Source organism: Ictidomys tridecemlineatus, chromosome 5, assembly GCF_052094955.1.
Source record: "Ictidomys tridecemlineatus isolate mIctTri1 chromosome 5, mIctTri1.hap1, whole genome shotgun sequence".
Lineage (NCBI taxonomy): Eukaryota > Metazoa > Chordata > Mammalia > Rodentia > Sciuridae > Ictidomys > Ictidomys tridecemlineatus.
In genome coordinates, this window is record NC_135481.1 from 144,176,605 (window position 1) to 144,203,271 (window position 26,667).

Sequence of the window (26,667 nt, forward strand, 5' to 3'; positions counted from 1 at the left end):
CAATTCCATTGCTGCCTGGCTCATGCCTGGCTCAGCTTGTTGTCTGATGGTTTTGAGAAAGACCTGGACAAAGAGGGCACTCAGCTCATTCCAGCATCCCACAGATTTGAGTAGGTTCTTGTCGCTTCAAAGCACATATAATAAATGAGTTCAAGTCAATTCCACAATCCCAAATCATGTTCATTACACATATGCAACTGACACTCATGCATGTACATTCATATGCATTTATATAGTGCCATGTATATAACTGGATGGCTCTTTAGACACTTTTGCTGTCGTTAGTATAATATATTTTTAAAATGTGACAGTTTCTGGAATTCTTGAAATTAGTATTTTATGCCTGTGGATGTTGACACATGTGACGCAAGAAGGCAGGCCTGCAGGAGGGGTTGACTTGAGGATGATAAACATGCTTTTTTCAGGCTTTTTAATTCAAGGTCCTGGCCTAGCATTCTCCCTCCCCTGGAACATCTCAGTTTCTTTGCCTGTATAATGGGGGTGAAACTGTGGCTTTCTACCTCTCAAGGGTATGTTGAAGATTTATGAGATCACTTTTCTAAAGCATTGTGAATGTCTTGGGAAAAGGTGCTATGAAAAATAATGTATCATTATTCATTTTGTTCTGGGACAGGACCCTTGGGGGTCCTTTAAAAAGAACAAATAGAGTCATTTTTACTAGAGACAAGAGAGAAATGTTCTCATCTGAAATTCCAAATTCAGGGGAAAGCAAGGTTGCCAAAGATCTTTATTTGAGGTTAATTCTTAAAACACTCCTCTTTGCATTCCACATATTTTTCCCTCTAGTTGGCATCCTGGAATGTTACAACAACAACTCTGTAATGGTGTGTGTGTGTCTCTGTGTGTGTGTCTGTGTGTCTTTGTGTGTGTGTGTGTGTCTGTGTGTCTATGTGTGTGTGCACGTTTGTCAGAGAGACAGAGAGAGAGAGAGAGAGAGAGAGAGAGAGAGAGAGAGAGAGAGAGAGAGAGAGATGAAACAGCCTTATAAGCAAATACAGGTAGAGAAATTCATCCTGTTTCTTCTAAATTACTGTCCAACACACATTGGTGAGAGTTCTTCCAGTGGCTTTATTAGGCGTTTCTTTGAAGTTTCAAAAAAAAAAAAAAAAAAAAAAAAAGGAGTTTTGAATGGTCTAACTTCTTCTTGTCTGTAAAAGGGAAAAAATAGTTTAGATGGATCACAGAGCAATCATCATTATTAAGTATATTACTGTTCATGGTAATAGACTACAAGGGGATAAAAATAAAGAATTTTTTTTCTCTCTATTAGTATGATATTAGGGTATCAAGGATAAACTATTTGGAAAGAAAATACAGCTTTGAAAAGAAACAACTTTCATTAGATTGCCAATTCCCAACTATTCTTATGTACATCCCTGCCTTAAAGAAACATCCAAAGGTTAGAGGAATGTTCAACAATATCACCTCTTTCCTGGGATCCTTCTTGGTGCAATGGTACATTCTTTTTTTTTTCCCCCCCGCTCTCTTTTCTTCACTGACTGCTTAACTCTGAAACCTCAATTGCAATCGCCTTTGACCTGAACCGAGAAAAAGAAACATTAAGTGTTCTTTATATTTGACATTACAAGTACTGTAATGCCCCTTGGTTATTATCCAATCATGTAATAGAAACTTCATCATTCGAGTTCCTTTTTTAATTTAAAGAAACTTAATGCTGGATAGTTTGACAGTTCTGAACATGGACTGCCCTGTTTCCCAGGGCATTCTGATCTCCAGCTTTTTTTTTTTACATGGACAAGAAACAGAGGAGGTGTATTATAGGCTTTGAACTCTACGTGCAACATTATAGGATATTCATAGCAACAAGTCTGGTTCCACCTTCACCCTCCAGTCCTGAGGAAGGAACTTGCCTGCAGAATTCACAGTGCAGCTTCAGGCTGGGAAGCAACTACTTTGTAGGATCTCTTGTCTTTTCTGCTTCCTAGGACATGCTAACCTTGTCTTCCTCTGTCTCCTGAGCTCTCTTTTACCTCCAGCTGCACTAGACACTTGTGGGCATTACAGATTTCAGATACCATGCCATTTTAGAACTGCAGAATCTAAAGAATAGAATCAACTTCAGAGATCATCTAATCTACTGGTACTCAAAGTGTGGTCCATGAATCAACATTATCAGAATAATCTAGGAGGTTGTTAGAAACATCGACTCCTAAATCCCATTTTAAGCCAAATAAATTCCTGTATGACTATTCAAAATCTTCAGGTAGTTCATAAACACATTACAGTTTGAGAAGCATTGACCTAATTCAACATATCCATTGATTTAAGGATGTTTAAAAATAATATGCCATACAAATAAATGACCTGGAGATTTGGAAATTCTGGTTTATCAGAAAAAATCTTCATGCATCAGTTCCCATCCTAATGTGATTCACATGTGAATTTAGACTTGGGAACCATGGGCCAGGCACAATAGCCTACACCTATAATCCCAGCAGCTCCGGAAGCTGAGGCTGGAGGATCACAAGTTCAAAGCCATCCTCAGCAAAAGCAAGATGCTAAGGAACTCAGTGAGACTCTGTCTCTAAATAAAAATACAAAATAGGGCTGGGGATGTGGCTCAGTGGTTTGGTTGCCCTTGTGTTCAATCTCTGGTACTGCTACTACTTTCCAGACCAACAAAATCAGTATAACCTGTTAAAATGCAAATTTTCAAAACATAGCTAGATGGGCCACATCTGAAGTTCTAGATTAGGAAACAACAATCTTTTTAAAAAAGTACTTTACTTTACCATGTTGCAAGTTCTACAGATTTAAACAATAGGGATGCCCCAGTCCACACCCTGGAAAAATAGGACTTGGCTTATACTGTTTTATAACTGTTTAAATATATTATATTCACTTAGATAAAATGAAATTATATATTTTATTCCTCAGTTGAAGTAGCCACATTTTAAGTTTTCAATAGCTATACAGGGATAGTGTCTCCATATATATGAATTAACAGAGATGTGGAACCTTTCTATCAACAGAAAAATTTCTAGAGGGCATTACGGATCTAGACTTCAGATCAGGGAGAGACAATGTTAGCAATCATAATCATAGCAATAACAATAATGACAAAAATAACAATTCACTTAAAGTGGTTGCTATTTGCTGGGTATTGAGCTAAGACATCAGTTGATATACCGCTCACTAATGTACAGATTCCCAAATTACGATTTAATTGTTTATGATTTAATTTAGTTTAAAATTTAAAAAATGAGTTTTGCTTTGGATGGTTTAATGTCTTCTCTTCTATAAAAGGGGAAAATAATTTAGATGGATCACAGGGCAATCATCATTCTTAAGATGAAGAATTTTAGTAGTGTTGAGGAACAAGGAAGAAGAGTAGGGAGAAGAGAAGAATAACATTTAAAGAAGAGTTATTCTCCAACAATGAAAGATTTCATTTGAGTAAACAAGTTAATGTTCATGCAACGGAACAGTTGGAGTACAAAGAAACTGCCAGACCACAGGGAGATAAATCATTCACATAGAGCTTTTAGAGCTTTTCCCTCTTTCCAAGACTAGAATGTTCCATGGAGTACTAGAATCCAAGAACAATTAAATAGACCATTTGGGATTCTGTTAGCTGCACCTTTTTGTGCATTTGCATGCAGAGTTGAATCTTTCCTCAGTTAACCTGCTGCAATAGACATATCTGCTTCTGTCTACAGAAAAGCATTGCCTTTTACTTATGTGCTCAATGTTATATTGCACACACAAGGGATTCCCTTCCTCCTGCCCCTAAGCTACTTCAGTAGCCTCCCTGTGCTCTGTGACAGATCCACTCTGCCCTTTCCCAGGTTCTGGCATGCGGTCAGTCAGTTTGTGCTCTCTGACAACTGCTAGGCCTGAAGATATTAGTGTCATCATGGTAGTGCCTCTGTCATGGGCCTAAAGTCTCCTTATTACCCGTTTTGAAATCAGAGCTCACTGGACACAGCTGCTCTCTTCTCTGGATTCTGGGAAGACATACAGGCAGGTTCCCCTATCACCTCTGAGACTTCAACCTAAACATTTTCAAGTACTTTACCCAAACCCTATGGGACAGGAAGTTCCATGTGACTCTAGAAGCCTAGAAGTGATGATCCATTGTGCTTCTGGGACACAGCTTTACCAAACCCTCCAGTGTCCATGACTACCCAGCATGTTTAACATCTCACTTTGAAGCACCAATACTTCAAGGAACAAAAGGTTAATGAGAAGGTCTCACTGAAGTGGTCCCTTCCATTATAAACAGAGGTCTATCTGAAAGGCAAATTCCAGTCTCCACCTAGAGAGCTGGAACTGCTTGAAAATCCCAAGGGTGTGGTTTCCAAAAATTAGGGCTTGGTCTTGATTACACTTTTTGTATTTTACCTCCCACTTACCAATCATTCCCTCTCTACTGAGACCCAACACACAGGCTCCCCGCCATTTTCACAATGAGAAGTGAATAAGACACAGAGGGAGTGTGGGTATGGAGGTGGGGAGGGTGTGTCAGCCTTGGGGTTCCCAGGAGAAACTTTATTGCTTCCACTTGTGAATATGAGTCAAGCCCCTACCCCCACATTTTTATAATTTTTCAATCTTCTGTTCTAGAGCCTGGGTGCGTAGTAACAATTTCATGTTCAAAGCAACTTATAGGTTTTCTACCCCAGTAGACTTTCAAGTATATTTTAAAGGAAAAATTTTTTTGAAAGCAAAAGCTTCCATGGAAGTCCAGTATATGAAGCAGGATAAAGCAATGCTTCTCTGGTAGAAACTAGGAGTGTCTAAGGGACTGTCCCACCTTCTCCCAGTTCTGACTTTGATCTTCATCTGAAATCATTGATTTCTTCCAGCTTCTTATTTCAGATATGCAGAATTTAAAACCAAGAGAAGTTAAGCAACTTTCAGAAGTTAAATTTGAATGAGCCTAAAAGAGACTCCGACCTTTTGGTCACCAGTCCTGCTTTCCTTTGTCTACCCCAAAATACTTATAATGGGGTGGTTGTTCAAGTCCTCAACTTAAACTCTCATGAATGACTAATTCCTTCACTATGAAATGGGAACATGGCTGATACAATCTCTCTCAATTTAGCTACTAGCTTCTGACATACGTGTCCTTCTATACTTCATATGACAGCAGATGTAGAGTATTTAAGCTTTAGGGTCAAAGGAGAATTTGTGAATGACCTTATCTAGAATTTTAGCTACAGATCAAATTTTGAATGCCAATTTCGCCTTCAGATACAAACAGACTTTGGGAGTCCTTGAAATCTTGTCATACATTTTAACCCATTAAAGAAATGTTTAGTATTTTCCTTATATGCACTAAATTATTTACTTTATGGAAAACTGTTAATATGCCATTTTCTGTGTTAAAATTTTTTCATGTAGCATCTCATTTATTCCTTAAAATGGCAATATAAGAAGGTATATTTGTGATTCCTGTCTTACTGATGAGATAACCAAGGTTTAGGAAGTCATGCAGGGTCAAAGGCACTTACTTGGAGAGTGAGATGGACCCCGGTTGTCTGGGTCCAAAGACTGGCCTCTTCTCAACTTTGTTATGCTACAACTTTGGGATATGTAACTTCCAAGATATTATTTATATAGTCACCATTCAAAGGGGGGATGTAGAGAAAGCCAAAGAATGTGTTACTCACTTCCCCTTTCTTCACCCATTCCATTAATTTTGCAAAATAGTCAGCTAGTACATTGGGCAACTAGTCTACCCTGATTTAATTAGGAATAGCAAACTTCCACCATCTCACCTTTTTATCGCCCAACCTTGTAGTTTGGGGTTAGAATGAGAGATTATAAGCCAAATTGAGCCTCTTTGCTATAGGTGCTCCCATTTCTATGTCCAGGACTGTTTCACTAAGAGGTTTAGGGGGGGAAAAAAGACAGTAGTCACGGATTATACATAGACCTAGGGAACTGTAGGAACCATTGGTTATGACCAACGTATAGGCAGGTGTCAGACTAGTGCCATGGCAGAGAAGGAAGAGGCCCAGTAACCATAAAAGCTCTTCCTGAGAGCATTGTGATATGTGAGTTGAAGTCACCCTTCTCTTAAGCCCACATTCCTGAAAGGCTTTAACAATTTTCTTGCTCCCCTTTACTACAGAATAACCTAGAAAGAGTGGTCTGTGCTTCCTGTTGACTTCTTTTTTTTTTTTCCCCTTCTGGGACTCCCAGGAGAAACTTTATTGCTTCCACTTGTGAATATGAGTCAAGCCCCTACCCCCACATTTTTATAACTTGGTTCAGTTTTTGTTTGTTCCTATGTTTTTCCAGTACTGGGAATTGAACCCTGGGGTGCTTTGGCATTGAGTGACATCCTCAGCATTTTTTTTTTTAACTTTGAGATGGGATCTTAATTCACAGAGAGAGTATTGGGAACAATTCCCAGTTGCAGCATCAGGTTCATGTTCTTCAGTGGGGCCCCTTAGGGTCAGTGCTCATTATGGCTATATGTGTACAATTTGAAAAAGGCTCACAAGAGCAGCAGTGAAAGGCAGTGGCAGGGAAGTCCCAAAGCCAGGGCCTCTCAGTGGTCTTTACCATGGGACTGTCTTTACAATGGCCTTTAAGGATATTCACTCTTAGTGTCCATACTACCAGGCTGGCCTTGAACTTGCAATCCTCCTGCCTCAGCCTCTGGAGTAACTGGGATGACAGATATGCACCACCATACCCAGCTCTAGTCAGGTTTTATCATTTCCAACTCTTGTCAAGGTCATCAGTGGGTTTCACCCAGCTAACTCAAACATCAGTCCTCAGTCCCCAGTTACTAACTTGAGCTGACTATAAATTGATCATTCCCTATTTAATGTACATTCTGCACTTGGCCTCTAGCACCTCATTCCGCTCTGACCTTACTGCCTGGTTACTCTTTCTTTTGTTCCTTTCCTGATTTCTGCTCAATTCTTCAATCTATAACCCTTATTATGCCCTAGGAATTAATTCTCAAACCTTTTCTCCATCTGTACTAACTCTAGTTAATCTCAAGAAATCCATTCCAATACTGGTTGCTTCAAATATTGTTGGGAATTTCCTTTGAAATAGAAACTTTTATGCCCTAGACTCTATTTTTCTTTTCCATTTGGACATATGACAGGCATATTAAACTTAACACGTACAAAACCAAACTCCTGATGACCACTCCACCCACACTATAGTGCGCATGAATGTCTCCTTTTTATAAAAAATGGCAACTCTCCTTTTCCAGTTGCTCAGGAAAATAAAAGGAGAGAGGAAAAAATGAAAGGAAGGAAAGAAAACAAAAAAAATACACTTGGCTGATCTCTAATTCCTCTCATTCTGTTGTAGACTATCATCCATCGCTCAGGAAACGTGGCCTTCAAGGTATAACTGGAGACTTTTTTCTTACAACTTCTTTCATCCTGATGTAAACATCCATTTTCCATTGCCTGCACCACTGTGCAATAACTTATTCCCTGCCTCCTTCTGTCTCTCCTCTTCAGCAGTTACTCAACATAATAATACAGACAAAGGCCATTAAATAAAGTCAGATTGCATCATTCTGTTTAAAATCATCAATTGACTTCTCATATAACTTCAAATAGAACTGTCATCATGGTCTTTAAGACTATTCACTCTCTGTGTCTTCATTACCTTTCTGACTTTATTCTTTGCTCTCCCTATTAGCTGCTTTACTCCAGCCTCTGGGCTTCCATGTTCTCCCTGAACAGTTCATGAATCCTTGCCTCAGGAACTTGGGCTTGCAGTTCCCCTGCTAGGAACTCCCTTTCTCCAGATATCCTCATGGCTTGCTTCCTCACGACCAGAACTCTGCTCAGATATCAGTTGATCAGTGAGGCCATCCCTTTATCCACTCAGGCAGCTGGTCTCCAAAGCCCACTGAACCTCGTCTTCTGTTACTCATGCTTTGATATTCCTCTTTCCTTTTATCTGAAGGTCTCTGTGACTCTGACTTGCTTTTGACCAGCAGAATGCAGAAGGAGTAACACTTAACTACTTTGCAGCTTCCGTTTGGATTTCTCATCTCCCTTGCTTGGGTGGGAGGCACACACTATATAATAAATCTAATTACCAAAGTGCACAATAAGGAAGCTCAGGGAAACCATATTGAGTCTGAGGAACAAAGAATAGTCATCTGGAGGCTGAGAGACACCTGGTTCAGACTCCAGCTGTTCTAGCTGTCTCTGCTGAGGGCTCAGCAATGTGAGCAATCAAGCTCTTGTGAATATCTAGCCCATTTGGTCCTTCAAATGATTCCAGTTATGGTTCCTGAATGATATGCAGATGCATGAAAACCCCAGTTAGCAACTGTCCAGTTGGGCTCAGCCAAGCCATAGAATCATGAGAAATAATACGAAATACCATTCTAAGCCACTAGAATTTATGTTGTTTTACTGAGCAGCAATACATATCCAAAATGGAAGTCAATCTAAGATGTAACCGTTTCTTGCCCCATGTATACAGTAATGCCCCAAGTCTCCTTTCCATGCTTTAATTTTCTCCATAACTCTCTTATCAGCATCTGGCTTAGTGTGCATTCAGATATTTGTTACTGACTCTCTTACCCCGATGGAATAAAAGCACAGGGTATGTTAGAATGCTGTCTTCTCAATAATCATTAAAGTACTATATCTCCAGTGGTGGGAACAGTGTCTGTCATGGGTCAGGCACTCAAAAAATAAATGTTGAATGAGTAAATACGTTTAATTTGTTTTTTTCCCCTAAGTTTTCTTTTTCCAAACAAATCATGCCCATAGAAATAAGGAAATGAGACTATTTAAAATACTTTCATGATCATAGTCCTGCCTCTTACGTGGATAACATCTGGTGTGGCTGTCAATGCTTGTCTTCACCATTCCATTGAAGAAAACCTTCTCTAGGTCCTAACACACTGACTCTTGGGGAAAGGAAATTGAAGGAAAATCCTATAAGAGAACCTCTAAACGTGACCTGAATGGATCTGGCTATTAGAACCCAGCTGGACTCTGGCAAGGAGTTTTTGTCAGACTTGCAAGGTGCCTGCCTCTCCTCCACTCATTTCTGGAAGGACTTGGAGGTTCCTCTTTACTCCACAAACATATGTGGAATATCTCCTCCTGATCAAGCTCTGTAAATATAGAGATGGAAGAATAGTTTATTCTCACTTTCAGTTCAGGAAAATGAAGAGAATAAAGACCATGCTAAAATTGAAAATAAATTTTATATAAATTGTTAAAGATTATTTAAAAGTTGTTAGTTGTTGGTTTTGAATATAGTTCAAACTATCTTTTCATTTAAATAGTAGTGAAGTTAGCTTTGTTTACTTTTTTCTGTGGGTACTTTTATAGATTAGAAAAGTAGTCTTAGGTGTATCCTGCAGTGGAAGAGATCTGATTAAAAAGTCTCTTGATCCACTCTTGATATGGACTTAAGAATAATGAATTCATAAAGTCATTATTGACTTGATAAAGATACACACATGAAAACCTATCATTATAATGATGTCAATGGCATGCAAAATAACTACAACTCATGTTTGTGAATAACATTCATGCATTCCTATTCTTTAACTAATTAAGGAGTGACCTGGCTACAGTTAATGCCTACTGCCTCCCACTTCCTGTTCTCCAGAACAGGAAATATCAGAATGCAATAACTCATGCACAGCTGCCAAGAAATGCATTGCCACTCCCTACCCCTCACCCTTTCCCCATAGCTCTACACCCACGGAAGTTTTCCCACATCAATTACACCCTGAGTTAGAGGGCAGCTAGTAATCCAACAGGTGTTTTACCTCTTCCTAGGACTGAGAAGTTTTTATGAATAACAAAGTTTGGTATTTCTATCCCTCAGGTTCCTATGGGAATTAGTGGACCAAATCACCCATGAAATGGGAATGAATACAGTCTAAAGGTTTTCCTCCCCTCCATTGCAGAATGGAAACAGGTGGTCGCTTGTCCACACTGGCCCCAACCCCAACCTGCTCTCTGGCTCTGTTAACAATGCTCCACAACTCCTCGGCTGCTTGGATGATGTGGATTAGTGCACCATGTCTGAAGGGATCTGCCTGTGAGTTGGGGGCAGCCATGGACTGGGCTCTGGAGTCTCAGAGGGAAATTTACAACATGTGAGTCAATGCCCAGATGAGCTCTTAACAAGCAGTTGCAAATGCAAGATAAATGGCAAGCTGGAGCCACATTCTGGTGACGTACACCACCTTGACCTCTCTACTGCTTACTCTGAAGTTATTTTTCCATGCTGGGGTACATCAAAGAGACCACCCATTGATTCATTCTGCTTTCTTGAAATGCTTATGATCCTTCATCCATGGGGTGGGGTGGGGGAGAGGCTGTCCAGAGAAACAGCAGAGGGAATTTCTTTCTCCTAAAAGGGGAAGGTAATGATGGTTTTTATTAACTTTGCATGGCTCTTGCTTCCCCTGGAGTTGCCTTCCCCATGTGATGGAACAAGAAGGCTGGATGGATTCTCTCCTGGTGCTGCTACCATGCCAGCTGGAGCTTCCTGCTTGCTTTTAACCTTAATGGGTTAACTTCATAAAACGGCAGCTCTTTATTCCAGCTTGAGATTTCCCATCATACTTTAGGACCAGCGAACCGTCCCTTCTTTGATGGCACCTTTTGGCTCCACAATAGAAGCCAATTTGTTAGACTTCTTTACAGGTCAGGGGCTGCGGGGGGATGTGGAGGGCGCAGCAGTGGGCACTGGAAAATGAAGTTGTATTCGCTTGGCAAATTATACGTCTGCTGCACTTTATGGGCCCTGATTTTCCTTCCCTCTCCCTTCCCCTCACTCTCTCGATCCCCTTCCCATTCTCCTGCCTTTTCTTTAAACTGAGGAAGCGTGTATATGAGATATCGTCACATATCCAGTTAATGTAGGTTAATAGATTGATTCCAGTGACACGGATCATAATGAACAGTAAATTGTTTTATCTCTTAAGTCTTATTTGGTCAGCCAGGAAAACATATGAGGTAATATGGCTTGGACTAAATGGACCGTATAATAGATCTCCTTCTAAAGAATAAGGACAGGGGTGACAGAGCCTCTTATGATTAATGAAAATAATAATGGTCCTGAAATTGAAATTTTTCTAATTTTTTTCCCCTTCTCCTCTCTTGACTGCCACCAAAAACTTCAGCCAAGGGATGATTTGTGTACAATAACTAGCTCTGATTTCTTCCTAGGCTAAGAATATACATTTAGGCAAGGGGGGGGGCTTGAGAAATGAATAGGTTTATAGAATTCAAAATAGGCCACTTGGAGGGCCAGGGGAGACTTCGTACAATTTTTTTTTCATATAGTTCTAATGCAAAGATCTCATACACAGTTTGAAAATCCGGGTAAAAGACTTTGGCATTAGATATATTAGAGGTCTATCTAGATTATTTACCTAGATTGAAACATTCTCTGTCTTTAGATTTATTTTAAAACCATGTCTTCCCCCCTTTGTATTTCCACTTTTTCTTTGAGCAGAGTTTTGATTTGTTCCCTATCTCCACATCAGGGCCTCTGTCTTCTCACTGCTTATCAGAAAAAGCAAATGCATGTCTCAATTTTTCACAGTCATACTTAGAAATTCCTTGGGAAGAAAAGAAAGGAGGAAATATGTTGATTGTTTATCAGTACAAAGGCATTGCCACATTTGAGGGGGGAAATGACAGCAAGTTACCAGGTATGTTCTATACCAGCGGCTTGCTCTACCTATGCATGATGGCAGACCATGGGATCATGATGCAGTTAGAGAAGGATCCTATTCCTTGAGATATGATGGGAGAAAGGGATCAGGCCTTCAGCGTTCACCTGAGTAAGGACCATTACCTTCAAGCCATTTCTTCCACACCATGGATCACATATCATTTGGACAGCCGCCTGAGAAATGTGTTCAGGCAGCTAGGTGGAAGTGGTTCACATAGCTGAGGCTACCCATCTTTCCCTCAGATTCTGGGAAAATTCTGTACCAATTGATTTCCCAAGAATTTCACTTGTAACAGTCTTAAGTAGCTGCTTCTAGAAATTCTTTATGAAGATATAATCTATTTTCTCCAAGTTTTGCCAAAGCAAAAGGGACAATTTTGGAATCGGACAGCATGAATAGCTAACCCTTTGATTGCAAGTCTTTCGGTAATCATTTTAGAAAAAACATTTTCTTTGGTCAAATGTTTTTCATATAAGTAGAATCCAATTAGGAGAGTACATCAATTCACTACAAATGATTATTCAGTGTTATGCTGAAATCAAACTTCCTTAAAGAATTCTCCAAATTTGTTCATTGGTATTTTTACTTTTCAAGCAGTCATCATAGCAAGATATAAAACAAAAGATTCCACTTATAAATAAAAATGTTAACAAGTATTAATTCTGTTTAGTACTTAAAAGGAAAACATGTTTTTACTAAACTCGTAATTTTTTAAAAAAAACAAGTAACAATATATGACACAATTCTATTTATTTATTTATTTTTATATATGACAAAGAAATGCATTACATTTTTTATTACACATATAGAGCACAATTTTTTTTATATCTCTGGTTGTATACAAAGTATATTCACACCAATTTGTGTGTTCATACCTGTACTTTGGATAATAATGATCATCACATTCAACCGTCATTTTCAACCCCATGCCCCATCTCTCCCCTCCAACTCCTCTGGCCTATCATGCTAAGCGAATCAATGCCCAAAAAACAAATGCCAAATGTTTTCTTTAATACAAGGAGGCTGATTCATAGTGGGATAGGGAGAGGGAGCATGGGAGGAATAGACAAACTCAAATTCTCTTTATTTATGTTTATGAGTTTATATACAATTAAAGAGTATATATAATTTATATATAGTTACATATATGTACATATACTTACTCATGCTATTTGTTGTGTATAAATAATCAGATACTTAACTTTTGTTAACTTTTGTTTTGCATGGTGAAACAAGGAAGAATTATAATTTTTTGATAATTTTTTCTTATTATAATTATTAATTTCACAATACAATAGAAAAACATCTATCTTTTATCTTATATTTTGTTCCTCTACGAAAGTGAGAAATACATTATAAAAAATCTGAGAACAGTGTTTGAAAAGTCCTCATTCTTTTAGAACCAATTTGTAAATTCCCCATCCAGAGCTTTTCTTGATATTCAAAGATAGTCATATAGTAAGAAGTATTTCCTTGAAATAATAAGAACACATTGTTACAAAATAAATTTGATCTGAACTTAAGGAATGAAAAAATTTATCAAGCATCCTATTGTGACATTTTAATATCTGTTGTTGAATGTTATCATGCCATTTTTTATAAGTATACTTGAGATTTTTATTTTTAATCCTTTTCTTTACAAAGTGTTTTTATTAATTTTATTATTTTTCGGACAAAATCTATACTATCTGAATTTGGAAATACTCAAGTTGCACCTAGAATACTAAATATACTTAATAAAAAGAACTCTTGAACCTAAAAGAAACACTTTGAATGTTTCGAAATCAGAATATATTCCTATTGGCCTGAATAGTTAGTGTTCAGTCTTCCCCCAGCTTCAAGGATAGCTGCCCCACTTGAGAAATCAAGTTGCAGCCTGTAAACTGGGAAGAAGTTTTGGTCTGAAATCTTCAAACTGAAATTAAATTTCAGAAATATTTTTAATTCTAAGTAGAGATGTTAGAATTGTTATAATCCACGATATTTAATGACATTGGACAATTTTGGAACCATCTCACGCCAGGAATTATTGTATGACATGGTAGAAAATGTTCCTAACCACCAAAACGCCAAGTAGGTGAGCAGTGGACTATCCATCTTAGATCATGCTTCCAGGTATCATTAATAGAAGGTCCAAATAAACCATATAAACACTTATTCAACTGCAATGTCTCTTTCATTTTTTTGGTCATCCAATCAAACCATTAGTACTGATTTTTAATTAAGATTATATTTGTCAACATAAATAAATCTTTCTAACTTAGATTTTCAATCATTTATTTTATGAATAAAAAAACAGAGGAATGAATTTTGAGGAAGATATGAAAAAGTATGAATAGACACCCTTGACTTCCTAAATTTGAATGAAAACCTCAGGGATTCAACTTTTGTTGCGTCCCTGCTTTCAAATTTGAAAATATTTTGTAACCATTTTCTTTTATTATTGGCATTCCTCATTTACTAGTCAGATGTTTCTTTTTAATCACCCAAAGTATATAGAAAAAATAGAAATGAGACTTTGTTTATAATGGCATACATGTGTAAATATCCAAAGGTTTTGATTAGCTAAACTTTGTTACACACACACACACACACACACACACACACACACACACACACACATGCATTGATAAATGATGTTTAATTAAAAAGAGAATAAAAGAGAGAAACAAAAACATGACTATACTGTAATTCCAATTTTGTTTAAAAAATACACAGGAAATAAGAAATAGAAAAGATAGTAAAAAATCATTCCAGTTTTTAGGATTAAGATATCACTTAAAAAATTTATCTTTGCATATTACACAATTTTGACAGGGTTGTATTATTTTATAATTAAAAATAATAATAACCAATTATTCCTATATGCTAGGTACTATTTTCAATACTTAAGAAAAATAATAGGTTTAATTCTCATAACCACTCCTTGAGATAAATATTACCTTACCTCATTTTAGAAATAAAGAAATAGAATGTCACAGCTGGTAAGTAATTTTCTCAAGGTTATATAGATGGGGTATGATAGAGCCAAGATTTGAACTCATGCTCTCTGGCTCCAAAGCACAAGTTTTAGAGTTTTAGTACACTTTTTAAATAATATAGATTGTCTAAGCAGCATATCTGTGATTATATAATTCTCTAAACTAAATGTTATTACCCAGGAAGATAACATTAGCTCAGGCAAATCCAAGTATAAGACATCTAAATCTGAATAGAAATAAGCACATTAACATGCTTCTGATGTCAAGGTTCAGAGTTGTTTAATTTTATATAATTTAATTTTCTTTATTCTAATTGTAGACTTTGCTAAGAAGTTTATGATGAGCAATTTTGACCTTCTGTTTTCCTGTGCAAAGAGGGCATGCCATTAAAGACTGGACTCTGGAAGCCGTGTCCACATGTTACCAAGTAAAGTGGTTGATGGATCAATGTGGATGGACTGTTCCAGATGCCCAAACGAAACAATTTTTTTTCTTTTAACCTCATGTCATCAAATGAATTACAAAGTTGTGGAATCTCTAGTTTAGTTCCAAATGTGGATGGCCCTTGAATATAACAACCTGATTTAAATATGTTTGCTTTTTAGGAAAGAGCTTTATTCAAAGAGAATAGTTATACAGGAAAGTAATCTCATGAGCCTATTGATCCCCAGTTTTCTCTTGTTAGGGTCCTTTGGAGCTCCAAAATTCTAAATCTAAATATGTTCCCTTTCCCCAGAAATATGCCCCACCATCTAGATTTCTAAGTGAATAGTATAGAGTATATAGTTGGTCTTCCATTTCTGTAGGTTCCTCATCTGAAAATTCAATGAATAATGGATTTTAAAAGTTAGGAGGAAATAAATCGAGTCTGTACTGAACATGTTCAGATTTTTTTTTCTTGTCATTGTTTCCTAAACGATTCAGCATTATTAATACTTTCAAAGGACTTACATTTTATTAGTAGTATTAGTAGTGGTGGTCTTAAAGTAAACAGGAGGTATGTATAGGTTATATGCAAATACTATGTACCATTTTATCTAAGGATATCCTGGAATCAATCCCCATAGATACAGAGGGATGACTATGGTTTCAAACTATGTTCTTCTCTGCACCTCTGCCCAGTTTTGTGCCTCTGTGCTCCTCCTCCTGGATCCTAAGTATTTTAGGATATTTATCATGCTGTCTCTTTGAACCAATCTTGCTTCCTGACTACCCCAACCCAGAGACTGTGAAAGGCCAAGAAATTTGTTCTTTTGACATATCCTCCATAGCTCAGTTGTTTTCATCTGAGACTACTTTGTTCACTTCCACCCTGTGTATCTTTGTCTCTACTTTCTTCCAGATCATTCTCATTTATACCTCTGACTACTTTCCATCCTTTGAGAGAGAGAAAGTAAATATTTAAATAAAAAAAAACTAATTATGCCTGATTAGTATAACCATGGCCTGCATCAGTATTAAGGAAAAAGAAAGCTATGTTTTTAAATTAAACTGCCATTTAAAAAAAACAGTGTCAACAGCATTGAAGCTCTTATAATTATCCTGAAAAAGTTCTTCAAAATCTCCACAAAACTTTACTCCTCCTTCTCTCATGCTGCTTAATTTTCTTTGAATGCCATATGAGTAAATCACCCACCTAAATATTTCGTATTGCATATGTGTTATCAATGATATCAGAATTTCAACCATGTTATATAAGTTTTGTTTTATTTTGAGCTCAGCTGGGAGCTTACATAGCATTTGAGAATTTTTTTTTTTCCATAAAATTCTCTGTTCTAGATTTCTGTGACACTGATGTATTCTTGGCTTCTGGTAGAGAATGTATGTCTTTCCATATTTGCAGATTCACATGTGAAACTTGAGATTAGCCTTCGGGAGGCTTGTGTTAATTAAAAAAGGGAAATCAATGGGCCTGTGAATCCACCTTTTCCTGAGGTTGATTAAAATCCAAGTAGAAATTAAGAAGTTAAACAGAAAAAGAAGAAGAAAACAAAAAAAACCTACATGGGTGGGAGAAATATAGACAGTGTACACACAACTCTCTCTCAAGCACATACAAAATACATTTTTTTTTCTTGAAGAAAAAAGATATTAAAAAATCCAGTGACTGATTTTGCTTCTTGAACCAAATCAAATATTTTCTTGTCAGAGCGCTCATAACTGCAGCCTGCAGAGGTCACGGCCTTAACTTTCTCCTTCAGATGGTCTGTGAGTGGAATGTCCTTAGGATTAAGGCTCCTTTTGTTTTCCTTGGGAGGGTTTTGCTTACACTGGCAAGCGCCTGAGACGATCCAAGGTTCTCTAGACTCTGTTTATTAGATTTTTATCTTCTTATCAGAGCCCTCCTTCTTAAATCATGTCAGCATTTTACCCCTCTTCGGGGATTCCTGGTGTTTTATTGTCTACGAACTGCTTGGGGGTGGTCGGGGAGGGAGCTAGCCTAACAAATATAACATTTATATAATGGTAGGAATTGGGAGGATGCTGCTTTCTCTTATTATTCCCACACTCACTGAGACTTCCTCTCCTCCTGCTCCTGAGCCCCAGGGAATCCCATCGCCAGCTCAGCCCTTGCTTATTTGTCAACAGGGTGACATGGCTTCTCTGTGGACAACCAGCTTTTCACTCGTTCTGAGTGGCTCTTTAAACCCACATGTACTTGCTTAAGCCATTTTCAATCATCCAGAGAGACCATGGGCTGAGTGGCTGAGAGCTCTGAACCAAAGAATGTTCTTAGGTTTTATTCACAGAGGTAAACTGCTTGGAGAAGGCCCATTCTTATGTATGTCTGCGCTTTCTTTCCACATTGGACTAACATTATAAAACAACCTCATACAAAAGTACCCCAAATTGGCCCAGCTTTAGATAAGAATGGGATTTTTATGGGACAGTGGAGAGAGAAGAGGCTGGAAACCAGGAAACCAAATGGAATTCTCACTGCTGGGAAAGTGAATCATGCCTGTTCATTGCTACCCACATGACTCATAATAGTATCATTTTTTTTAACCATAGTCTGAACATTCCAAGTTACATGTGCTTTTTAAAAAAAAAAAAATCTCCTAACCGATAAGGGTAGCTAGAGAAAAAAACTCTTGTCAGAGAAAAGATGCACATCTCTCCAGTCATGCCATAAAGTGACTTTACTGTGTTGTTATCTATTGCTCTCAGAATTGGCCCAAACTGTAAAACGATTAGAATACAACAATTTCTAAAGAGACATGAGGCTCAGAGGAGGTGGATTACGCTGGCCCGAAAATTCGCTTGGATATGAATTGATTTTTAGCTGTTTCCCATACACTCACATGAGATGAGAATTTGATCTATAGTGGGAGAAATATAGTTATTAAAGAGCATTATTGTGCTTCTGAATGTTCATCCAGCCTTTCAAAAAATATTTATTGAGTGCTTACCTGCATGAGGCATTGTTTATCTTGGAATCCCCAATCTACCGGGACACTGGAACAACTGCACAGTGTACACACAGCGGTCTGTGTACTCTGCCTCACTGAAATGTCCCTAAGAGCACAGGACTCTCTTTTCAGTGACAAGTAGCTGGTTTGCTCCTAGCCTTTGTTAAGGTCTCAGGGTGTGTTCAGCATTCTGTGGCAAGGAAGTATGAATTCTGTGGAGAATCATATGCCCCCCTCCCATGAATCTTGAATGGCAGGTTTTTATTTTTTTCCTTAACAGCATTTTCCCAACTTATTAAAGCAATAAGTTCCTGTGGAAAAGTGCTTAACATAACAGTTTCACAGCCAGCTTTCTCTTCCAGGCGATAACATCACAGAGAAGGAAGAACACAAGGTTTGGAAATTTGGGACCAAATACTACCAACATGTTTTTTAAGATAAAAATGAGTACTGATGAAAGATGTTTGAAATTTTTATCATGGAGACTTATGTGTGTTTTTCAACTGAGTTTCTGCTTGTTTTATTTTATTTTTCTCAGTTCTCTTATTACTGCCAATCACACTTCAGGATCTCACTTTCTTAACTAACCCATATTCAGACTTCATTTGCATGATTTCCTGCGACTATTTAGGTTCCCCTTATTTCTTGAATTATCATGTATTTCACCTTCATCATTGATTTCTTTTATCTTTCATAAAAAATAAAATTTTGAATAAGAGCCTGGTCTTCCCTGATGTATAAAACACAACTGCTAATGGAATATCATAAAAACACTTGGAAGGAATATGAGTCTCCCGAAACCTAAGTTTCCAGGGCTTTCTGAAACTAGTGAAATTAGTTATCTTCTCGCTAGTACTGTTTTAATTATTTCTCAAAGATCCTGTGGTTGACCCCCGGTTGTTTTTTTAGTCATCTTTCATTTCAGCCAACATTTATTTATTAGCTACTATCTCACAGAGATAATATTGGGTTTTATAAGAGGAATTAAACATAAGAACTATTTTTATTATGAGCTACAACTTGAATTTCTTTGAGTGTCATTGGGATGTGAACAAATATTTATAAGGGTATATTTAAGTGTTATTGCTGTCATGATAGAGGAGCCTTCCACTGCCTGGAGAAGACTCAGTCAAAGAGAGTTGGGTCCCAGAGGAAGAGGAGAAATTTGGAGGAGAGACTAATATTTCAGGCAAGAACAAGGGAAGAGTCCAGCAGAGTTTCTAGTAGCTAAGAGGCACCTAGGGATTGATTGGAAGTGACTTCAAGGTCAGGAGAGAGTTTGGTTGTGCAGGGTTCCTGTGCCATACTGAGTTGTCTGATGTTGACCTCATCCCTGTCTTCTGTCCAATGAAAAGAAAGTTAACTTTTTGACTGAATATGGCCAATTAACCTTAGTAATATTATTCTTCTTAATTGCAAGTATTTTGCTAATTTTTGTTACTACAACAGGAGACATGACCATTCATGCCCATTTTAGCTGTGGCTTTTGTCACAAGGGAGTTAAAATTCTCCCTCTACAACCTGGTACAGGGAGTCACATAACTCTGCTGCCTGACACAGAGGTTATGACCATTCCAAAATATTGACTTCTTGGAACATTAATTTATTCCATGCATATAGGAATAAAATGAAAACAAACAAGCAAAGGCAACATAGTCCACAAAGCCACAAATGTCTTATTTTCTACTTTAGGTCCATAGGCAGACTGTGAGGTACTCTAAAGGGGAATATATAAGTAGGATCAAGGATGTATTTGTGTGTGAAGTTTTAAAAGTTATTTCTATAGATATGTAAGAATATCCACTTGATTTTAAAAGCTTAATTCACATCCCACATCCTCTGTAAAGTGAAGTCTGCTTAACGTGTCAGCTTGTAGAAAAATCCTGTACCAATTAAGAAACAAACTGGCACATAAATTGGTGTGTGTGTGTGTGTGTGTCTGTGTGTGTGTGTGTGTGTGTGCACGTGCACACACTTGTGTGTGACTAAAATAATTTTTTATTTTATTTGTCAAAACATCCTTTTCCTCTTAAATTATACATATACACACATTCAAAATATCATTCCAGGGTTTAAAAACAAGATTTAATATTTTAGGTGGCATTTAAGTAAACTTGAAGACAGAAGCAACTTTAAGATTCAGAAAACAATGCAGACTGTTGAGCGCCAGGGAGATGGGACTCCATGAAAACCAGCTTAGGGCTTGATAATTCAGCTTCCAATGGGGTTGATCATATAAATGTCAGAATTCACGCAGGCCTTAAAGTGCTTTGGTGACATGAAGTTGTCCGTTGGTGCTACAAATGCAGCTAACTAGACAAAGTATTACACTTCTATGTGAGATTCAGAAACATTTTAAAATGTATAGAATACTAGAATTATTTTTATATTATAGAACAAAAAGTCAAGTGTTCTTTTTAGTTACTAAATTCAAGGGGAACTTAGACTTATTTTGTCACTCAAGGTGAACCAGACAGAAATCTTTAAGCTATGGCTGAATAACTTTTCATTCCCAATGGGACATTTACACACTGTCAAATGGGCTTTTGTGACTTTTCTGCCAAAATCTTCAGTCATATCTTTCTATTTTTCCTGAACAAATAAGTTTGCAAACTTGGGTAAGTGAGATTTTATCAAACATACAATCTTTTTTGGAGAAAAGACTTGATGCAAAGACAAATGTAGATAGTTGCATTAAGAATTGTTTCAGTCCAAATGAAAACGTGAAGAAATTCCAGGTGCCGAGGTCCACGCAAAATTTTACACTTGACTCATTTCCCAGTGATCACATACTTTAGCTTCAGGTTAAATAATATATGTGCCATATCTTGTTTCTCTCTCTCCCTCTTCCCCCCACCTCTTTCTGTTTTTCCTTCCTATTCCATTTCCACCTCTTTCCCAGTAGTACCACATCTCCTCTTGCCTCTCCTTGGTGCACACACAGACACACAAACACATACACAGACATACACACCACTCATTCACACTCAGACACAAAGACACAAACCACACACAATGCTCCTTCACACATGCTTGTGCGCACAGACAGACAGACAGACAGACACACACACACACACACACACACACACACCTTTTGACCTACTATTTAATTGTCTCCATTGCTACAGAATTATGACTTGGTTATCACAAGTATTTGGAATTGGAAGTGTTCTGAGCAAGGACTCCTGTTACAAAGGGAGAAGTTACATAAGGTTTTTGTAGAAAAGTGGCTATCTAATCCTCATTCTATTCTTGCATGCTTGATGATTTCTCATAAGCCAGTGAAGGTCAGTTCTGCTCCAAAGCATACCCACAGAGAAAACTGTGCTAAAGACTTCTTCCCCTGGGACTCGGAACTGAAGTGAGGCAATTTGATGTTGAAATGAGATACTTGGGCTGTAGACCTTGTGTAGACCCTGGCTTCACACCATCCTCTCTCCAAGATGGCAGATTGGAACTTGCCTGAAGAGAACTTTGTTTTGTTTTGTTTTCTAATTTTGAACTTCAGACATCTTAGATACTAAAGGAAACAAAGTACTATGAGTATAAACTAGCACATACATATTTTTAAATTAAGCAATTGACAATATACATCAAAAGCCCTTAAGAGGTAATGCCCCCTCACTGAGCAATTCAGGTTTTTAGAGTATAAACCAAGGAATGTATCTGAGGTGAAGAAATCAAGTTTTATGCTTGATGCCCCTATAGAGATCATTATCATGTCATTTCTAGTTACAAAACTTCAGTATGAAAAAATCCAACAATAAGAAAATAGTAAATAGTGAAGTATTATCATAATGGAATGAATCGCCATTAAATTTCTTTTTATGAATTGTTTGTAATAACAACAAAAATGTATATGATAAAATTTTAAGAGTTGCAGCAAAATTTAAAATTCTTTGTACAAACTGATCTCAATCATAAAAGTGGGCTAAATTAAATAAAAGATAAATTTAAAAGATTGATACCAAAATACCAAAGTTCTTTATAGATAATACGATTATGGATAATATTTTTTCTGATGCTTTTAAATATTTTCCAAATTGTTAACCATACAAATGTAATTTAACAATAAAAAATAAATTAAACAGGCCTTATCCAAAAAATACAATGGGACTGATTAGCTCTGTTTATTTAGCTTTACTGGTTTCCTTTTTTCCACTTGTATTATTATTTAAATTACCTTATAATTAGAGTAGAATTCTTGGAGACAATGCAGGTGCTCTGGATGCACTAAAACATATCTCCTAGAAAAGTCTAGACAATAGAGGAAAATGCATCAAATATTATTTAAAACTTTTAAAATTCACGCTAACACCATTTTTTTCATAGCTAGCATCTAATTCACAGGAAATGTGAGACATCTTTATTATTGTTTACAAATTTCAAACAATCTGGAATATTCCTGCTTACCCCCAAAACTCTAATAGGAGAATGTTAAAAGTGAATTATTAAACTAATTTTTATCAAATGTGAAATATGGATATGAGGCTTACAAAAGATACAGTTAACAGAATTTTTTCTCTTCGGTGGCAGGGGACACAGGTATGTATTAAGTACCTACATTTCCAGATGGGTTTACAGCTGCTTTACGCACAGAGACTGAGAGCAGAGGTAAGAAGCTGAGCCTCTGGAATGACACAGAACTGGGTTTATTTTTCCACTCCAGCAGCAGAGACCATGTGACCCTGGGCAAGCAGCACACCATCAGAGTCCTCATCTCCACATGGGTGTAGCGGTGGCAGCGATTTCATTTGAGTCAAATATGAACAGAACAAGACATGCAAACCCTCCCCAGAAACATGTGGCTCATTCCTAGAAGTCATCGAGGGATACTGGAGGTGAGGGTACAGGTGGGAAAGAAGAGACAGGGAGGTAAGGTCAGACAGGCCAGATGCCAGACAGCAGTGGAGTTAATGCCTCCAGGTTTTCATTTTATACTGAGCACTGAAGTACCACAATTGGATGAGGTGAAAGGGATGTGCTTTTTTTTTTTTTCCTCTTCTATTCTTTATTTTATTATTATTTTTTTTGTTTGAATAACTTCTTTTTTTTTTATTGGTTGTTCACAACATTACAAAGCTCTTGACATATCATACTTCGAACAATAGTTTCAAGTGAGTTATGAACTCCCATTTTTACCCCAAATACAGATTGCAGAATCACATAGGTTACGTGCTTTTTAAGCATTTCTAGAATTTAGAACAAAGAGTTAAAACCTGCCCTGACTACATCACTAATTGCACATAAATCTTGTCCTAGGTCATATTTCCAAAACAGGCCATGGTTTACAAAAGGTACAGAGTGTCTTTAAGGAAGCCTTCTCTGACTTCCTAGGTATTAGGGGAAGGGGGAGGATCCTGATCCTGATCCCTGTTTTGCCATGGAAGCCCCATGGAAAAACCAACCAGTTCTCTCCTCACCTCTTTTCCCTCCTCCCTCTGACCTCCCTTGGAGTGGAGCTGACTCCTCCCACAGGTGAATTTGGCAGAAGGAACTGGCCCTCCTTGCTCAGGGGGTCCTGCAGAGGGTGTGCACTCATTTGATCTCCAGACAGGCTTAGCAGAGAAGGCCTGGCCCTGACAGAGCTCCCCTGTTTCCAGTGTTACTTGTCACACATCCGTGAGTTGAAATGAAAAGAAAAACCACTTCCCTTCTAGACCTCATTCTCTAACCTGACCTGAACAATGGTAAATTTTGATCTCCAACTACAAAATTCCTGTCCTCCTAAGTTGCTCCGAACTGGTCCGCCACAGCCCAACAATTGATGCTAGCAGCAAAATCTGCACCAGTAACTTTGGTTGTGAAGATCCACCACACAGAGTGAATATGTTTAACAAATAGAGTAGAACAGCTTTATAATATTCGTTAGGGAGACCCTAACAGCTGCCTTATATGCTAGACATATTACAGTATGGCCATGTAATTATACTTCAAGGGACAAGATAGGATTCATTTTCCATCTAAATCCATGTAATGATGAGCTGTGTTAGCATACGCTTCTTCTGAATATGGGAAAATGCAACGCAGCACAGCTTTCTTGTTCTTGCATGCCATTAAAATGCTGTCAGTTTGTAACAACAGAATTACAAAAAGCCCCTGATGTCATCAGACACTATGCTAGCGTCAGCCAAGGAATCTCTGACAATTTTGGCCATAATGGCCACAGTGTGTTCACTGCTATAGAATGACATGCTGTGGCTTATGGAATTTTCACTAATATAATTATGCTATTTGCTATGCATTAATACCCAGTGGATGAACAAAAGACTACGTTTCTTTGCCAAATTCATAATCAACAATGAAAAAAGTAGCCACTATTTTGAGATTGTTACCAAAGTTGATTCTGCACAGCATGACATTCATTCTTAAGATTTTTTTTCCAATCATATGGCATTTCACCCAAGTAGAAATGCTATGTATATTTTGCAAAGTTATGCTGCAATCATCATAAAAAGGAATTTAGGGGTCATTTAGAGTATTGAACGTCAATGAAGGGAGTGTGTTCTCTAGACTTAGTTTAATAGCATTGTCAGAATAAATGGACTGAACAAATCATTTCTACATCAGGATACTTACACCAAATTCCTAAATTATTTGAAGTTGTCACATTGAATTTCTCTGCTAAACAGCAAAGAATCAAACTGACCAGTAAGCTTTCAATGACTTAGAAATTTTTCTTTTTCAATCCTCCAATCTTCCAGGGGAAATTCCTTCTCTTTCCACCTTAATGTTTTTGATATTTCTAACTGACATGATGAAGCGCATTAAATTGTCACTATGCCCCTGGCTTCAATCCACCAAAATCGGGGAAAAGGAATTCTGGTTTTTAGTCTCTCTGTCTCACTTAAGGATTTCTTTAAAGATCAATTGACCGTCTGTTGAAGGTAACAATAGTAACATGTATGAATACTTTAAAGACATACATGCACAAGAAAAGACACATTTATAAAGAAACAGCCAGAGAAGTTATCTTTTCCCCATCCTCTATCAGTTCTTTAATTTTGCCATTAAAAGTCTATGACACTTCATAATAAAAACAACTGCAGAGAATGAGGACACCTACAATAGCAAAACACTGTGTTTCAGTAATTCATCAAGGGTATGATTAATTCAACAGTGGCACTACCAAAAGAAAATGAGCAACAATTACCCTTTTATTGCAAATACAAACGGTTGTCCATCATCCTTATTAATTATTGTTATTATATTATAATAAGAATATTTGATGGGGATGGGATGGTTAGGCACTGAGCTGTATTTTTTCCCTCCTTCAATAACAGCTGCTTTCTTTCTCCCATAGATGTTGTCTCTACAAAACATTTTGGCATACATCTTTTGCATGAATGCATTTGCTTACAAGTACAAAATTTTTCTTTACCACAAATACAGTACACAGATTTTGGTTGGAGCACTATTGTACACTCTGTATTTTTGCAAGTTATCAGTACTCTTACTGGTATTGTGTGTACTCTGTTCCCTCGTCCTAAAACACTTTTCCCTCTATCCTCTCTTTCCTCTTCTTGACTAGACAACTACCATCTTATCTTCAAAGTATCAGCTTAAATATTACTTTTCTTTCTCACTCTGGGTTGCATTCATTTGCCCTCATACCTAGTTTCATAGCCTCACTCTAAAGAGCAATTGTAGGTTATTTTTTTTGTATTGTTTTAGTACTCATAAAGAGTCAGTATCTTATCTTCCTTGGAAGGAGAAAGCCACCATCATGGTTATCTTAGCACATGTATGAGATCCTCTCTTTCTCTCTCTCACCTGTGTGCAGGGCCTTCAGCTGCTTATTCTCATCTCAATCAATATGGAAGAGACCAGCTAATTTCTCAAGGAGGCCACACAGCAACCTGGGGGCACAGCCCAATAGCCCTTCACTTCATACCTGAATCTCCCAGGTTTCCTCCTGAGGCTGAAACACGGGCAATCCAGAAGTGCGGGGGAATTGACACCTTGTATGGAAAAGAAATATAAGCCTCGAGCCAGAGAATAAAGGCTTCTTCCTTCCCATTCTAGAATGACCTGTCCTGAGATGCAGATATCTCAATGATTTCATGGAAAGCAGTTCTGCAAGTTCAGGTTTAATAAATATCTGGATGAGTGAGAAACCTTCATATGGGCTGATCATTTTCCTCTGTCTTATTCTTCTTTTCCCTCACTTTTGTTTTCCCAGGATTGCACTAACAAAAAGGGAACATGGAAGTAATTGTCTTAGGCTCTCACTTCTGAGAGACCCAGGCTAAGACAGGCAGAAACCAGGACAGAGTTGTTAAACAAGTAGTTATTGCTATGCTTTCAATGCTAAATGTCCCCAGAAGCTCAAATGTTGAAGAATTGGTCCCCAGGTATTGGTGCCTTGGGGTGGTGGTGACAACTTTAGGAGTTGGGGCCTGGTGGAATGCTATTAGGTCACTGGGGGTTGTGCCTGTGAAAGAGATGTTGGTGAATCAGTTTCCTCTACCACACACTTCTGCCACAGTGTACTGATTTGCCACAGGCCTGAAAGCAATGGGGGCCAAGCAACCAAGGACTGAGGACTATGAGCTAAAATAAACCTTTCCTGTTTTTAAGT

The 26,667-nt window shown here is 37.6% G+C and overlaps 1 long non-coding RNA gene across 1 annotated transcript; it reads left to right on the top strand.

The window, feature by feature from the left end:
- The first annotated feature begins 22,551 nt into the window (after positions 1-22,551).
- Positions 22,552-26,209, top strand: LOC144377592 (uncharacterized). The gene is made up of 2 exons (XR_013438585.1): positions 22,552-22,927; positions 25,870-26,209. It is a non-coding gene; the product is annotated as an uncharacterized LOC144377592 (long non-coding RNA).
- Positions 26,210-26,667: the final 458 nt, after the last annotated feature.